Source organism: Crocodylus porosus, unplaced genomic scaffold, assembly GCF_001723895.1.
Source record: "Crocodylus porosus isolate Cpor-Errol unplaced genomic scaffold, CroPor_comp1, whole genome shotgun sequence".
Lineage (NCBI taxonomy): Eukaryota > Metazoa > Chordata > Crocodylia > Crocodylidae > Crocodylus > Crocodylus porosus.
The window spans coordinates 16,797,135-16,814,918 of NW_017728925.1; the positions used below are offsets into that span (position 1 = coordinate 16,797,135).

At 39.8% G+C, this 17,784-nt stretch overlaps 1 long non-coding RNA gene across 1 annotated transcript in view; it reads left to right on the forward strand.

Moving 5' to 3' along the window:
- Positions 1-16,100: 16,100 nt before the first annotated feature.
- Positions 16,101-17,784, forward strand: part of LOC109314167 — a 39,472-nt gene continuing 37,788 nt past the window's right edge. Inside the window, exon 1 of the long non-coding RNA XR_002102235.1 lies at positions 16,101-16,179. This is a non-coding gene — a long non-coding RNA (uncharacterized LOC109314167). The remainder of the gene's footprint in view (positions 16,180-17,784) is intronic.

Sequence of the window (17,784 nt, forward strand, 5' to 3'; positions counted from 1 at the left end):
CGGCCCGAGCACCACGAGCGCTCGTAAAGCCGTGCCAAGGGCCCTGCAATAACCCCTGCTAGCTCCCCCAACACCCTGGGGTGGAGAGCATCTGGACCCGCTGATTTGAACACGTCCAGCCCCTCCAGAAGCTCTCTAACTCCATCCGCCCCAACCTGAGATCTGGAGGCATTCCCCTCGAGTCCGTCTTGCATCATGGTGGGGAAGTCCTGGTCCCTGCCCAAGAAAACAGAGGTGAAGAATTGGTTAAAGAGATCTGCTTTCTCCTCTGGCGCAACCACCAGCTCGCCCAGAGGATCTTGCAGGGGCCCCACGTTTCCCGGTGCTTTCTTCATCCTCCCTATATATTTTCCCTATATATTTGAAAAAGGTGGTGTGGTGTTTCATCAGCGTCCCATTCATTTAGCTACACAGTAATCACTTTAATGATAGTACTATGGTGTTTTACTCAAGGAATTTTGAAGTTTAGTATTTTCTAATGTTTTTAAAGAGGACCCATTCCATGTTTATTAGTTAGTAAAAGTTTTGCCATGCCATTGAAAGGAGTAGTACAAATTGGTGCTGGAAAAACACAGAGGATGATATTATCGTGTGGACGATTGCTGCCACCTCATGTCTCCTGCTGTACATTACATCCACATAATGGTTAGAAAATTAATTTTTTGATAAATAGTTCATATATGCGTTTTTTTTTTTACCCTATGTAGTGATGATTTATATTAACCTATAATCCTATCCTATTATTACTGTCCCTTTTTTCTTAAAAAAGTACACTTAATAAAGGCATACAGAAACAGAAATATATAGCTATACCAACTTGCTTCACAACATGTTACCACTTAATAATGTAATAAAAGCCTCTACTGCCCTTCGGAAAAAAAATACCTACTATTGCTCAGGTTATAAGGAAAGACTTATGTCAGGCCTGTTTTACAGGCAATGAAAAACCTTCTAAAATGGTAACAGACTAAAAATGTGAGAACAGAATATAATTCTTAATTGGTAATAATATATTCATATAGTGCCTTTTATCCTGAAGTATAAAATTACACTAAATATAAAAGATGTCGGTTGAAATTGGTGTCTATATATTACAGTGAATAGTTGCCTTTTAAAAATTATTTGTGAGAGATTCAGTTGAAATAACTATTAAAAATTATCACTTTATTACGTATATTACACAAAATGATTACACTGTGTTTTATTAAGGTTGCCAGTACTGGCTATTACAAGACCTTGTTTCCAGTAAATTATACCTTTGCCAACTTGAACCATTTGGACTGAAATTTTATGTCCCAGCCGGCTGCCTAAGGCTGCATTTTGTTTAAAAACAAAACTAAACCAACCCCCACCCCATCCCTTATGATAAAATGATTCAGCTGTTTCCAAGAACAAGGCTAGGGAAAACTGCATTGCTGTATGTATGATTAAAAAAAATTCTGGTGGCCTTTTGTTTAAATGACCTCTGTGCTTTGAAGGAAGGACCTGAAATTCTGCAGAATCTGGCCGTTAGGTCAGGGATATGTCCTTTGCTGTATATGAAAGTCCACTTTGGCTAAGGTGTAAGCCTTTGAAAAACTAGTTTGCACTAGTTTAGTAAAGACATTTTAGATATTAGAAGCTAATTTCTCCAGTTTCTGTTCTCATGGAATGTGCTACAGCTTGTCAGAATGCCTAGTGATGACCAGACCCTGCGTGCTTCCTTCCCTCACAGCCCCTCTTTGTGATGGTACAACACATATCTCATCCCCACAGCAGTCAGACCCAGAACTGAAACTAGACTTTGCCTATAAAATGGTTGCTAGGGTAATTCTCCAAATTAGTGTTTAAAAAAAAAAAAATATTAATCTCCCTGTTGCTTGGCTCTGGAGTGCAAAAATGGAGATAATGCCATATCTCCATTGTGGCGTTGTGAAGATCAATACATTAAAGTTTGTAAAGTGCTCAGGTGCCTAGTATCACAGAAAAGCAGTGCAGCAGAGGATTTTGAAGAATGTGCATTAAATAACATGCACAGCCACATACTGAACAAAGAAGACAAAAGGAAAATACTGATTCACTGCTCCTAAAATTAGTGTTTTCTACCCTGATGAGGCAAGGTATCTGTGGAAGAAAAGGTATGTGATTGTGTAATTAAAGACTATTATAATGCATGTATACAGAGAGGGCTGAATAAAGTTTGCACACAGATACTACAGTGATGAACATCAGTGCAAAGTTCCCCATGCCTTGCCTCCCAGTCCCAGTTTCTTCTCCAAATGTAAATCCCTTCTACCAGGTTCTCCCTCCTCTACCTATAACAATTTGCTCCATGACCAGGTCTGTCTCTTGTCTTCTCTGTATTAGCATCCAACAACTTCCTGCCCAGAGCTTGGGTACCAGCAGGAGGGGCACTGAACATAGGAGAGATTTTTGATGTTAGGCAGCCGGAACAGCAATTTTGAGAAAAGGCCTGCTCAGCCAGCTGTAGCACACTCAATGCAACTGAATCTTCCAAGCTTTTAGCTGCAAAGCTATATAGTAAGTCTGTATTCAGCGCGTGTGAAATGAAATCTTGCCCGAAGGCTTATTATAACATGGTCAGACTTGAGCAGACATTCATGGAATGGCAAAAATTACATCTTTGTCCTTGTCAAATTTCAAGGTGACTCCTAAAAGAAAAAGGTCACCAGGATTGTTTTAACATAGGAAAAGCAACACTATTTCCCCCTCACCTCATTCTCAGACACAGCTAGACCATTTTGGAAGATATTTTCCAAAATAATTCAGAATGAGGCAGGCACCTGGCATGGAAAACTGCAGCCCAAACTAGTTAATATTGGGCAACTGAAAATGAGGTCTTAAAATTGGAATAGTCAGGAACAATGATAGGTTGTGCTGCTGTCTCACACATACAATTTCATTTTACAATTTAACTTTAATTAAAGTATTATAATTAAATTAATCTTTCTGGTTAGTAAAGTAAATAAAAATGCATCATCATTCTGCTTTTATTAAATCGTAAACATTACTGTAGTCTTAATTATTACTCAAGCTAGACCTATTCTGCTGTCTTTTAAATAAATAAGGCCCTTCATTTAAAAAATAAGTATAGGTCATTTTGGAGCCAGATACTTTGATCTTTGTTCTGTGGCTACAGTAGTTTGCTAGAACAACAATATGGATTATTGAAAAATAACGGAAATTCTCTGCTTTCCCAGTTAAGAGTTTCTAAGACCAAACTGCTTTTCAGGTAGTAAATGTGGGTATTAAATGGAGGTGATACCATCTGTAGCTACTTCCATTGGGAGTCTAAACAGCATTCCCAAGCTTAAGAAGTTTTGCAAATGATTTTGAAAGGGATTGTGTTGATCTTATGCTTTATTGCATTTGAGCAAGCCATTTTCCCACTGATTAAAATGGAATGTCTTGACTTGTTGCTGAAAAAATACAAGTGAAAAAATGACCACACCTGACTTTAGAGCAGGTGAGGGTACAATTCTTCAGTTTTCAGCTCGTGTCAAAGACCTTGAATTCTTTTCTCAAAGTTAAAATGGATTCCTTTGAAAAAAAATCAAACGAGTGCATTCCAACAAAAATCCTTGTTATACAGAGTGGGAATATTTTAGAAAGAAATGGGCATTGGAAGTCTGTCAGTTTGTGATGGCAGTGTCTAACACTGATTCAAAATAAGGAAGATGTTTCAAAGCATTCTTTTCTTTCCTTATTTATCCACTTCATAAGAAACAGAAGAAACTATATAAATGAGTGAGGTTTAAATGTTTTTCCTGCTAAGAAAGCTTATAGCTTCCTAAAATAATGATAAGTGATGGATGTACAATTTTTCTGTCCTTATCTAATATAAAGATCAGTAAATAGCAAGGGTTGAGGAACAGGATTTTGACACACTTAGAAGCCAAGTGTGATCTTGAGAATGAATTTAATTATCTCTAATCCCTAATAATCATGAAAGTAAAAATACCAGTGGGTTTCACACTCATCAGCAGTCTGGGATTACTCCCAATCCAAATGCTCAAATCTAACTCCTCAGCTCTTTTCTGTATCTCTGACAGAGCCTGTTTTTATATATTTTTATTGAGTTCCAGTCTCATTTTACTCTTATTTGTTAATACAGGCAGCTCTTTACACATTGTACTGAATTGGGGCAGCTCTGCTATGAAGACAGTTGCTCTGTCTCTTCTGCGGGATGCAGTTATAACCTTTTAAATCATTTATAGATATTATACTATCAGTGTATGCTTTACAGATACTGATTGTTTCTGCACTGCGCTTTTATTGTCAGCTCTGTGATACCTGTTTGTAGACAGAGGCTTTCTTACTTATGCAGAAAACAATGAGGGCAATTTGCATAGTGTCCGCTAGATGTCAGTGAGGCATTAAACACTGTTTTTCCCCAGAGGCAGATGATCTTATTCTAAACCCGTGGTTGGTGCTTTGGGTTTGCCCTGGGGATATAAGTAGTTTCCAGCAAGCTCCTGCCAGTAGAATGCTCTGCGTGAACTCTTGGGTAGTTTATTTTCCAGCAAGTCACAGGGAGAGCAGTCACATTAATGTTCTTGTTTTTTGTTGCTGGTGGCATGTGTGCTCATGATATAAAGGGAGTGGAGATTCGACCCATTTGTATTAGATTGTTCCTCTGGGATCTGATTAGAAGGGGTAATCTTTCACATGAAAAAATCTTCATCAAGTTCGGAGATAGTGGCAAGAGGATGAGCAGATATGAAGTTTAAATTCTCCAATGTTTAGGATTTCAGGAAGTAATTTGTGTCTTTTGCTCTTTACACAGCAAACAGAATAGGAAGAAATGACACAGGCACTGTGGATTCCAAATTGCTATGCATGTTAATTACATGGCACATACAAGGCCTAATTACATATCTATTTTGCTGCTCCGGCAGGGTTCTGGTGGCTTCTGAAATACAGAAGACAGGGGGAACTACCAGAGGCCTAGCAAACTAAAGAGATATTAGCATCCCTAAGAGAGGTACAAAGGGAATCCAGCTATTTTAGCATGGTTTTTTTTTTGCTGGAGCCTGTCAAAGAAGCAGACTGGCTAGTTTTCCTTCGGGATAGCTCCTGTTTCTCTGAGAATGTGTGGCTAAGAAGAGCCAGGTTCTCTCAAATTCTCCTACCAGAGGGCACAGGCCTAGAAATCACAGTGAAGAGGTCTAACTTAAGACATTGACTTTTCTTATCCGGGTCTCGCTTTTTTTTAAATCACTTTGTATTGTTAAAGTTCCATGGGCTCAGAACGACTGGATTGCTTGCATCCTAATGATTTAAAGAAGCAGAGATGGTTGCTTTATCTTACAAGCAAGATAAAATACCCTCTCTTGTTTTACTTTACAGTTTCCCCAGCTGGCTTCTCCTGCCACAACTGTGCTCCTCTGTCTCAGTGCAGTGGTTCTTAACCTTTTAAGACTTGAGGTACCCTTGATAGACTCAAGGCACCATTCAGAAAATGCCAGCTCTTAGTTGGCACTTATTTCTTGACTACAGAAAAACAATAGAAAAATCCTTCTGTTGTAGCAAACTCAGTAAGACCAAACCAATCAGAATATTTTTAACACTATGGATTCCTGTTGAAAAACTCTGGGTTTACCTTGTCAATCATGTTTGTACACCCTAGCAATGGTAACATTGCAAGGCATCCAGAGGCACCCCTGAGTCCTTGTAGCACCCTAGTTTATTAATCTTATTTTAGTGTAAGTTACACCAGCTACTACCTATTTTCCACTTCTGAATTTGGTCTGGTAATTCTATTTATCATAGACTCTAGGACACACAGTTAAAGAGAATGAAACCAGTGATTTCTTATTGTTTCAGCCATTGCATGGGAAACTGTGTTTGTATAAAGGGACAATGTCAAAGGAATACACATACATATACATTTGTTTGTATATACATAAGATAAAATTATGTATGTGTGCATGGAAAAGAAATATTACATAAATAATATTTATTACATATTTCTTTTCCATGTCTTTGCTGCATGTCTAAGAAATATTATATATCCATGTCAACGTGTTTAAAGAGAGAACGATTAAGAAAAGTCTTGCTTAAAACCCCAGGAATTAGGTTCTTAACTTTCTGAAGCCTTTGAATCTTTTGTTTCAAGAGGAAATAGCAAATTACATTATGTTAAAAAAATGGCAACCAATTCTAAATAAATTAAAACATAGTAAAAAGAAAAAGTCAATTTGTTCCTGAGTAGGAGCCGTACAATGAAAGATCTCACCTGCAGCAAGCATTATAATTACCCTGTAAAAGACTGTTATTTATAATGTGCCAACAGGTAAATACAATTTCTTTCTTTCTCCTCCTTCTTTGGCAGTAGTCTTTAAGAAATGGGATGCATGTAGTGCTGTACAAACTCTAAACAAAAAAGTCTTCCTGGAGTTCCATGATCTATTATACATCAAATATTCCTTTGACTTGCCTGTTGGGCAGGAGCTAATGTAGACGTACGAATAAAAGATATAGTATGGGAAGTAGGTTGTCTTCTCAATAGGAGCTCTTGGGGCTATTGAGCTAGCTATGTCATGCTGGCCATCTCTGCTTCTGTATAGGTGCTATAAGAAGGGGGGCAATTTGATTAATTTGTTTACCCTGCCAGAATATTTGAAGAAGAAAGGTAGAGGAAAAGAAATGAGCTCCATTTGATGTAGTCTTTTAACCCTAGCAGTCCCAATGAAGTTAATAGGATTACATAAAATGACTCTTAGCTGGTAGTCTGTTATGATCCAGTATGCAATACTCGGTGGGCACATCTACATGTTGCCCTATGGCAATGGAGTGACATGCTACATCTCCGTATGGTGCGCTATGGTGATGTAGTAGTCACTTGGGTCTATACGTGATTGCCGGCTACATCACCGTAGTGGTGCACTGCCTGGCTATAGTACACTGCTATGGCAACATAGCCAGTGAATCTAAATGTGTGTTGCCCATACAGCACAGTATGAGTGGCCATGTTTTAGTACTTCCTCCAACCAAAAGGAATGATAGGTCCAGGAAGACCCTAGGCTTTAAAACAATACCAAAACACGGCACAGTACTAACATCACCATATGGCGATGTGTGGACATATCCAGTTTGTTCTAATTTGAAGAAGGCCCCAGGGATTTTTAAAAAAGGGACAAAGTTTTCAAATTAACTTGAGAAATACCTTAAATACTGAACTCCATTTTCCACATGCAATGCATTTTTAAGTCTGCTGCTTATATTAAATGACAGAAATGGAGTAGTAGGGCTAGAGTCTTGTTACAGAGGTGATAGTCCAGGAAATGTCTGAGAGGCACAGTTGTGGGATATCCAGATAAAGGAATAGAATAGGAGGAAATAGGGAATTTACATAAGAATGTGGGGGGGGGGGGGGAGTAAAGAGAACAGGATGCCAAGCAAAGGAAAAAAATGATACAGAAATTAGAGCACAGGACAGAGTGGACTTAAAAAATAAGATAAGAAGGGGCAGACAGAAAGATGAGCCAAGAGAGAACACTAAGCAGAAGGCAACAATTCATAACTCTAGCTTATGAATTATATTTATTCAGGTTTCAGTTGTATTGGGTTTGTAATTTAGTCTTTCCATAGCAACCGGATCAAAGATAACAAGAAGTACTTTTTTTTTTTTTAAAATACATAGGGGGTAAAAAGAAAGTACGAAGTAACGTAGGGCCTCTGCAGGACCTGGTTGGTAATTTGGTGGTAGCACCGGACAAGAAAGCTAATCTCTTTAACAGATTCTTTACTTCCATTTTTCTGAGCAGGGACAGGGACATCCCCCCGCCACTGGGATTCCAGGGAGGCGAGCCAGGCCCAGGGTCAGTGAGGACCTAGTCAGGGAACTGCTGGAGGGGCTAGACAGGTTCAAATCAGCAGGTCTTGATGTTCTCCACCCCAGATTAGGGAATTGGCAGAGGTCATTGTGGGACCCCGGCACAACTTTATGAGCACCCATGGTGCTCTGGCAAGGTACCAGAGGACTGGAAAAGGGACAACGTGGTCCCCATTTTCAAAAAAGGGAGGAAAGAGGACCCAGGAAACTATAGGCCCGTTAATCTTACCATGGTCCTGGGGAAGCTCTTTGAGAAAATTATCCAGGACCACATCTGCAAGTGACCAGCAAGGGAGATTATGCTTAGGGGCAATCAACATGGGTTCATTAGAGGCAGGTCCTGTCAGACCAACCTGGTGGTCTTCTATGACCAGGTCACAAAAGCCTTGGATGCTGGTGTCATAGTGGACGTAGTCTTTCTGGACTTCAGGAAGGCCTTCGACAATGTCTCTCATCCCATCCCCATGGCAGGGGTTCAGACTTGATGATCTGCTCAGGTCTCTTTCAACACTGCCTACTATGAAACACCTGTGGGCCAGGCATTTAGCAAAGACATCACAAGAGCTTCTAATCTAAATAGTAAAAATCAGATCCGTGTAAAGGGCACTGGACAACGCAACACATCTGAACATTTGATTATTAATATGAGAAGGTTTCATAGGCAAATTAAAGGACAATGAAATGAAGAAAGCTAATGCATCCCATGGTAGCCTGGAGTGCCTTGAGATCCCTACTAGTGTGCCATTGAGTGCCATGCAGTGTTAGCAATGTTATCTGTGCAAACAAGATTCACCAGGTCAACTCAGAGATTTCAAATAGGAATCCATAGTGTTAAAAACATTCTGGGTTTTTGTGGCCTTTGGCCTTTCTGAGTTCTTTGCAGCAGAAAAATTGCTCTGTTATTTTTCTGTAGTCAAAAAATGAGTGAAAACTAAAAGCTGGCATTTTCTAAGAGGGGCCTTGAGTCAAAAAAAGTTTGAGAACTACTGATATAAGTGAAGAGTAAAGCCTTTCCAGACAATGGGAAAAAGCACACAAAGGTTATAGTCTGAGAGTGATTTGTTCAAAGCTATGGATAGGTCCATTTTACTTAAATCAAAATCAATCCTTTCACATGGGGAACAAAGCAGACAGGGAGTTATACATGTAGAGCTCTTAAAAGTTTGAACTTGCTGAAAGATAACATGTAAAAGTAATGGAGACATTTTAGACTAGGATCCACGTAAAGTGCTCAGTGGGTGCGTCTACATGTTGTTAATGCACCATAATCATGGTGCATTACATTAGTACCTGTAATAACAGGTACTAAATGCACCATAATTGGCGCTACTACACATTAGCGCAGATGAACACTTTTTGTGTGACACTTAATGCCTGTTGGTCTAAAGCTACTGCTTATTAGCACAGATGAATGCTTTTTGTGTGATGGTTAATACCCACTGGCTGAATCTACTGTGCATTAGTGCATTAGCACAGTTTTTGTCAGCCATGCTAGTGCACAGTAGAATTAGTCCAACAGGCATTAAGCATTTTGTGGTGATGTGCCCAATGTTGGGCAAAATAACATTAGCTGCAGCATGGTTGAATGTGTCAAAGCAAGAAAAAAGAGGAGTGATCACAGATTTGGTGAGTAACATTATTTCCTTGGCAGAACACTTATAACTCACATACTGACCCAAAGACATATGCCATGTTATCTTTATCCAAAGTGTGCTATCCATGTTTGTTAACCATAGATGTATGTATTCACGTGCTAATTCAGCACTGTAATTAAATGTGCTTTTAACTGTAGTTAAAAGTACACGTTTATGGCTTTTGCTGAATCAGGGCCTTAAGTTTATATAGACAGATGTTTCACATCACACAAGTATTTGCAGTAGGTCTATATGCACATAATTTAAGAACTTAAGTATTTCTTTTATTCCATTGCCAAGGATCAGTTTTCCCTAAAAATCTGAAACTTTAAACAAAACCAGAGTGCTAATTCCAAACTTTTTTTACTCTTACAGTTGCCTGTCTTTAATTTTAGCTGGCTATTTTTATACCGTGGGATTGTTTATTTTCAATGGAAACATAACAAATACAGTTTGGAATCAATAACGTGAAAACAGAAATGTGCAAAAACCGGGCTTGCATCCAGACAGTCTGTGTTTGGGACCATTTTCTCATGCCTGTCTCCACAATGGTATGCATTGAAAGGTATAGTCGTTTAAAAATGTCCTTGAGAATGGAAGGTTCCCTATTCATAGATTATTTAGACCTACAGAATATAAAGAAGAAGTAGACTTTTTGCCAGTACAATGGTGGCACCATGCCACTTGAGGATGTATATGATCCTACCTTTTTTCCATAACATGCTTCTGCTCCGTATCTTGGTTTTAAAAATTCTAGGTTACTTTCTTCCAGCCTCATTGTTGCCTATGTAGTACTTTCCAATGACTAGGGCAGTGATTCTCAACTGGGACACCAAGGCACCCTGGGGTGCCTTGAGATCCTTTCAAGGGTGGTGCAGAGTGCCTCACAATGTTAGCATTGCAAGGTTTACAGACATGATTCACAAATAAACCCAGAGATTTAAAAAAGAAACCCATAACTGTGCTCTTTCTGAGGTCTTCACAACAGAAGAAAACTGCTCTATTACTTTTTGGTCTGCAAAAATTGAGTGAGAACTAAGAGCTGGCTTTTTCCAAGGGGAGCCTCAAGTCTAAATAAAGCTTGAGAATCCTTGGTCTAGGGGCATTAACCAGCCCAAAGGGGATAGAAAGAAAAAGAGGCCTCAATGCACAAGGCAGCACCAATTTTTCACAAGTTGTTTGACAGCATCTTTCTCAGCCTTCAAGACAGTGCTGTTGTTGGCATCCACTATGCTTTGAACGGAAGGTAAGACAGGGCCTTAGGACTGTACCTTGAACATAACAGCAAGCCAACCAGCAGGTGCAATACCTTCCCACTCCTCCTGCAGATCTGTTACGCTTCCTATCCTCTGTCCCGCTCTCTTCGCTGCTTCTTATGCTCCTGCCTGGAGCACCTTCTCCCACAGCGCCTTCTGGTACTACTACGTGTGTGCATGAAGTTCTCATGGTGCAAATTCAGTACACTGCAGTGGCATGTGTGGATGTGTGCACACAATCAATACCAGCTCCCAGGTCTCATTGTTGAGAGGTGAGGATGTTTCCTGTGTAGGAATGTGTTTTTCCACGTCTAAGTATTCATATATAAACTCTAAATTGCTGGTTTTGCTGATGGCTGTTTCACTTGTCAAAGAAGCAGTCATCCCAGGCCCTCTCAGTCAAACCAGGTCATTGATTTTTAAAGGGCTATAATTAAATTCAGGAAAAGGCTTTGATATATCTCACTAGGAATTTAAAAAAAACAAGAAACAAAACAAACTCCAAGCAACACTGAAGGCATTGAAGGATGCAGAAATGAGTGCAGGGGAGATGTGTAGAAGAACAGGGAATTGATGGAAAGAGTTGAAGGCATCAGGAGAGTCAGTTTGTGCAAAACAGGTGGAGCCTATAACAAGCTGCCCAAGTGTAAGCAGCTGGCTGGGTTCCTCTGTCCAGGTAAAATTTACTTCTGGAGGGCTCCATTTTGTTCTTTAGTTATAAAAGTTTGGCAAAAGAGTTTCTCTATCTATCACCATCACATGGTTTGTTTTATTGCCCAGAAATTTGCTGGAAGAGTCTATTTCCACCTGTATCTCCTCTCATATATTTCTCCTAGATTGTTATAAAGTGATTGATCATGTCTTAACTGGGCTTGCTAGCTGAATAAGGCTTGGTGATTCCAGGGTGGGATAGGTCAACCTGTTGCAGAAGCTGTACCAAGTTTTGTGACATCACGCAAGAAGGTAAAGCACTTGCAGTTCTCTGGAAGAGTCTGGAAGGTAACTTAGGGGTGGGCATAGTTTTTCTGTCCTAGTTTTCATATTATTTTTAAAGTAATTTAGTTTACATCTTTGTGTCTCTGAGCCACTTTTGTCCTATGATTCATGCTGGTTTAATAAGAAAAAATTGCTTTAAGCTGTAATGTACTAATGAAGGGGCACAGTTAAAGCATGGATATTTTCTGTAGTCTGTAAATATTGAGGCTGAAACATGCATATGAATTTTTGGGTAATGATCTTTCACAAGGTGGGGAAAGGCAGGCCTTGCCGGGGCAAAATTCCCACAGATGGGTATGTCTGACAATTTGCAGTGAATGTTTGTAACTTGGTACCTAACATCTACAAAGCTAAAAAGTGCACTTCAGTACTACACTGCTTGGCTCTCTGTCCAGTTCAGGAAAGCAAGAAAGTGAGTGTTTCTTAGGTACCATGGTAACTAGGTGCTTTGGATATGGTGCATGGAGCCCTTTTTGTAAGATGGCCGTTGCAAAAAAGGGAGGGTTGGGAAGATGTCTGTTGAGTGCTGTTAAATGATCTCAGCTATGGTAGAAAAGTAAATATATTGTCTTTAGATTGCATGATGTAGCAAGCATCCTCAAACATCTATTTAGGGTGGAAGACACAGTGATATGACAAGATCTTCATATACATGTAAAATCACCAATATGCTCAGAACTGTTTGTGTTCTCCATTTGAAACAATGGAGGACTGCTTTCAGGGGAAGCACTTTGTAGGTTTGCTGGCATCGCTTATTGCCATGAGATGTCTGGTTGTGAGAACTCCATATGGACTTTCCCAAAATCAGAAAAGCAAAAAACTCCCCCAAAAACAGAGAGAAGAACAAAAATTCAGGTCAGAGTGGAGTTCAGTTTTGAACAAAGGAAGGGTTTACTCCTTTGTGTGGATTAATAGAAGTACCAATCAGGCGTTCCTTGTGTGTATGCTGATTGATTTATCGTAGGTGATTACACTTCTGGGAGTTTTCCAGTTTTCCTTTCCTCTTAAAAGGAAGATGACTGTTACACATGCAAAATTCAGAATAAGGAACTGTACCAGGATGGCTTGCCTCTTCAAGGGCTGGAGGCCAGCCAGCCCTGCATAATTACCAAGTCCTCTGGGAAGAGTCCAGTTGTTTCTCTGCCAGTAAATTAGCAGAGCTCTCTTAATCCTTTCTCCCTAAGATTATTTACTGGAAGGTGTCAAACACTGTCAGCCTGAACCATCAAGTTTTTTGTCTCTGCAGCTAAGTACTGCCCATGAAGTAATACCCAGTTAATGTCTGGTAGTAACACCCTGTTACTGCCCTACTATACCTGTTGCTGTTACAGGGAATGCTTTCTGAAGAGGTTTCCGGGAGAAACGTTGTTGGTAAGAGGTAGCTGCTGTTATCAGGTGTTGCTGCAAATGAGTATTGACTATGTGACAATTCCTAGGGCCATGAATTGTGATATTCTCACTAGAATTCTAGAGCTATTAGTAGCTTACAAATACTTTGGGTCTTAAAAAGTCCATGTTTCTGATTTATTCCGTGTTACAGTTGTGTGAATAATTGGGTTTTTTGCTTTCTTTTTCAATTTCCATTTTGCTGAGGGCTAGTTAGGCCCTAATCTGACTTGCACTGATAGAGTTCAAGGAATCTAGTGAGTGCTACACTGCAGCCTGGAAAAATCTCTTCTTGGGAGCTGGTGACAGAAGTTACACACAAAGGTCTGGGACAGACATTGCATAAACTGGCTTGAGCCAAATTGGTTAAATCAGATGCTACATTCAACCAGGTTTATCTCAAACCAGTTTCAGCCATTTTGAAACTGGTTTATGTGCACAGGTTTAAGCCAGTTTCCGATCACTTGAACCGGTTTGTAATGTTTGTCCCTAGCTAAACTGGTTTAAGTGATCCAAAACTGGCTTAAACCTGTGCACATAAACCAGTTTCAAAATGGCTGAAACTGGTTTGAGATAAACCTGGTTGAATATAGTACAGTAAAAACTGCATTAACCATCATTTCTTTAACTGGTATGATCTATTAACCGGCATGCTGGTTGATGCCAGTCAACGCGGCAAAAGTGAAACCAGAAGTGGGACTTCCAGTTTTGTCAAATCCCACAGCTCAGGGAAAAGCAGCCTGCATGGAGCCCCCCTCCCTTTCCCCCAGCACACTGACACCAGAAGAGGGGCAGGCGGGGTGGCATGGTTAATCTGAGATGTGGATGCACTGGATGCAGCAGGAGGGGCATCTTTCCCCAACCAGGCAAAGACGCCACTCGGATAACCAGCACATTTGGTTATCCAGCATGCCCCGTTTCCCATGGATGCCAGATAACGGAGCACTTGCTGTATTGGACTAACCTGCAAAGACTGAATTGATTCAGCCTCCAGCTTTTTGACTGTCTATACTTAGCCCAGGAGAGTGCCTTAGGACAAAGCTTTCTAAGCTGTGCCCTGTCCCCAAAGGAACTGGAAACATGCCTAGCTCTACTGCTGGCTAATTGCTTTGCTCTTATCAACACCTTCTCCTATGCTGCTCCTTTTCAAAGCAACAGGTATGGAAATGTCCTCTTCAGCATATACAGTTTTGATACCTCCTTACATAACTTTACTATGGCAGCCAGTTAAGGATTTGGACTTTGATGGCAATGGGGCTCATACTATATAATCTTGTATGTGCATACTGTAATGTGTCTTCTATTTATTTATTTTCTTTTTTGAATTCTGAGTATAACTAACTTTCTTGTGGGAATACAGACAACAATCCTGAAAAGAAATTTGTTTGACACCAGGAATATAAAAAATAATTGCACGTTAAAAAAAAAATCCTTTTAAACAGTTAATCCAACTGAAATGACTGTACATCTAGCCAGAACTGATTATCATTCTGGGACAGATTTTTCTTCATTTTCATGTTGACACAAGAAATTTGATTGAAAGGATCTTAATTCCACTGTTTCATAGAGCATTTTTATTTAAACTTTTTACCTTGATGAGTTTCTGTTGCCTGTCAAAATGTAATCAAGAGTGTGTATGATAACCGCAGAAAGGAAAGGCTTTAACTTATTTCCAAGAACCGGTTCTCTTGGAAGAGCCTGATCTATAGCTGTACAGCCAACTGTTGGGGGTACTCTGTTTGCTGTGAAAAGCACACGCTAAAAAGAATGATGCCAGAAATTAAAGATCTCTGACAAAAGTCATGCAGATATAAGGACTGGAAAATATAAAACTTTTGAAACTTACACTATTTCTTTGCATAAAATTACCATCATGAGAAGAATATGTAATATAGGACATACACAAACAAACCAAGGGTTTTAACCTGATAATCTCCTTACGAGGTAGAAGTATTAACTGTTCAAGTACCTATGTACCATCTGTTAGGATCTGTATCTGTTGGGCCAGGCTGCTTTGGATTTTCAGAAATACTGGAATGCAGGTAGCTTTACAAAAGCAAAATGTAATTGTATAAAGTCCTCCTCTCCTTTCTCCTTAATGATGTGGTACTTCACCACCTGCTCACTTTTACTAGGGACAGATTATGGGTAAACAAGTTTATACCTTTGTTTCTGCTTCTTCCTATAAATCATGACTGTTTAGCTGGCTGAGCCCTCTCTATGTATGGGAAGCTTTTTCACTGGCTCATGCTCCTTGTAGAATGAGTGTGACCAGTATAGAATCGCTTGGCTGTTCCAGTGCCTTTTGCCATTCGTGCTCCCAGGCCTTTACTTCAGAAAATTCCTGAAGTTCCAAACGTTCATTTCATTTTAAATACAGTATTTCTTGGAAGAAGGTGTTTTTCTTCTCTGGTGTTAATAACAATACTTGTTGTCTTGATTTTCCTGCTCCGTTTCCATTAAATACTGTACAGTGCTATTTATAGTACATTACATGCCCAGAGGCCTTCAGGCAGTCCTTTTATAATGAGCGAATGTTCTAGTAATTTTAATTATTTTGTTAGCACCAGCAGTTAAGCTACTAGAAAATTTAGTGCAAGGAAATTGTTATTGTGTGTAGTAGGTGTTCTCTGGCTGCTCTAAGGTTGGTTTTTTTGTTTTTTTGGTGTTTGTTTTTTTTTTTTTTTTAAATTTAAGCAGCAGGGCTAAAAAAAAAGACTTATTGCACAACTGGGCCTAGACACCTTGGCCAGCTTTTTCCAAACTCAGTCCTCCCAGTGTGAAAACTCACTTGTGCTTCTTGGGGTTTAGTTTTATTAAAAAATAAAGAAGTAATAAAAATAACATCTAACTTGCTAACACTCTTTCTCCCAGGGCATGTTTGCATCTAAGCTTCCTCTCTCAGATCTGTTCAGACTGCTGCTCTCTGCATCCTTTTTCACAAGACCTAACTATATCTCTTCCTTGTTGTTTTAGATGGTTGATCATTATGCCAGTTCCAGTGAGCCAGGTGAACCCATTTAGCCTTTTCCCAGCAGGACTCTCATCTGCCGACAGGCTTGATTTGAAGGTAAACACCGATGTACTGTTACATGAATATAACGCAGCCATGTAAACCAGTGATTTTTTTTTTCTTCAGCGAGTGTGCCATGGTACCATGGGGTGCTTTGAGATTCTTTCAAGGGTGTTGTGGGGTGCCATGCAATGTTAGCACTGTTAGGTGTGCAAGCATGATTCACAACATAAACCCATAGACTTCAACTAGGAATGCAAAGTGTTAAAACGTGTGGTCTTTCTGAGTTCTTTGCAACAGAAGAATTGCTCTAGTACTTTGTTTGCAGTCCAAACATGAATGAAAAGTCAGAGCTAGCATTTTTTTGAAGGGGTGCAACAAGGTGAATGAGGGGCACCTCAAGTCTAAAAAAGGTTGAGAAACAGTGATATAAAGAAGAGGGGGAAGCATCTCTTGTAGCTGGATAACTCCATGGGTTTTAATTTTTTTCAGAGTCAACTTATCGGTCTTGATTTGTGCCATCTAGATTTCCTTTCTGCTATGACTTTAAAAACTGTTTTCAGATCTCATCAAAATTCTTTTTTTAACTAGCCCATAAATTACCTCCCCCATAAACAGCCTTTGCTGACAATTTGTCTCTTTTTAGTCTCTCTCTCATGTAACACACCTACCAATGCAGAAATATTAATTTTTGTGGAGGAGGAATTGGTGTCGTCAGGAATATTCTAACTCAGGTTTTTCATAAGCCTCTTTACTTCAGAATTGAACTTAGCAGACAGCCTTGATATTGATTGATTCCAACTTGAATGTGTTCTAGAGATAAAAAGATTATTTTGCTTGAAGAATACTGTATTATCTGTGTTTTACACAGATAAGCAGGGTCAGACATGTATCCAGGCTAAGTTACACATGTGAACAATTCAGCTGTCTTCCTCCATGCCCAGACTTCCCATGCGAGAACAGATACTTGTCTTTCTACTACTCTGGTGTCCTTGATGTTCCTCCCAAATTGGTTAACAGTGCACTGTGGCCTGCAGCTAGTACTTCTGCTGCAGCTGTTCCTCCTTGTCTATATGTGCTCTGATGTGGCCTGGATTCCAGGCATCCTACCTTAATCTTTCCCCCTGCAAGGAGTGGTTATTTCCTGTCTCAAGACACTAATGAAAATGAGATATTGTGTTAAGTTACTTGGTAGAGCAATAGTTTTGCTGGGTTTGAGGGCACCAGAACCCACCTGCAACAGATAGCTGAGGTACTGGAGATGCTCACACATCTTTATTGGGTTTATAGCTCTTTCTTCAGGCCTTTTCTCTGCTGGGCTATGTGGCACAGGCATTGGGATCCTGCACAACTAGGTAGAGGAGATGTGGAGGACCTCTCTTTGCAGCTGGCCACTTGCCACACAGCAGAATGACCACACATCTGTTACTGAGATGCAGGAAGCATCAACAACTTTACAACATGGGTGGGTACATTATATCCCAGCTAGAGAAATGTCCAGAATACATGCTCTTGTAGATATTTATCCCCCCACCCTTAGCTGTGTTTTTTGTGCACATGTAACTTTCCGACCCAACTTTTCAACCTTGTTTCCAACGAATAAAGTTGATGAAATAAAGCTGGCTTATGTAGAGACCTTTGGTCCTACTGTACTTTGGAGAT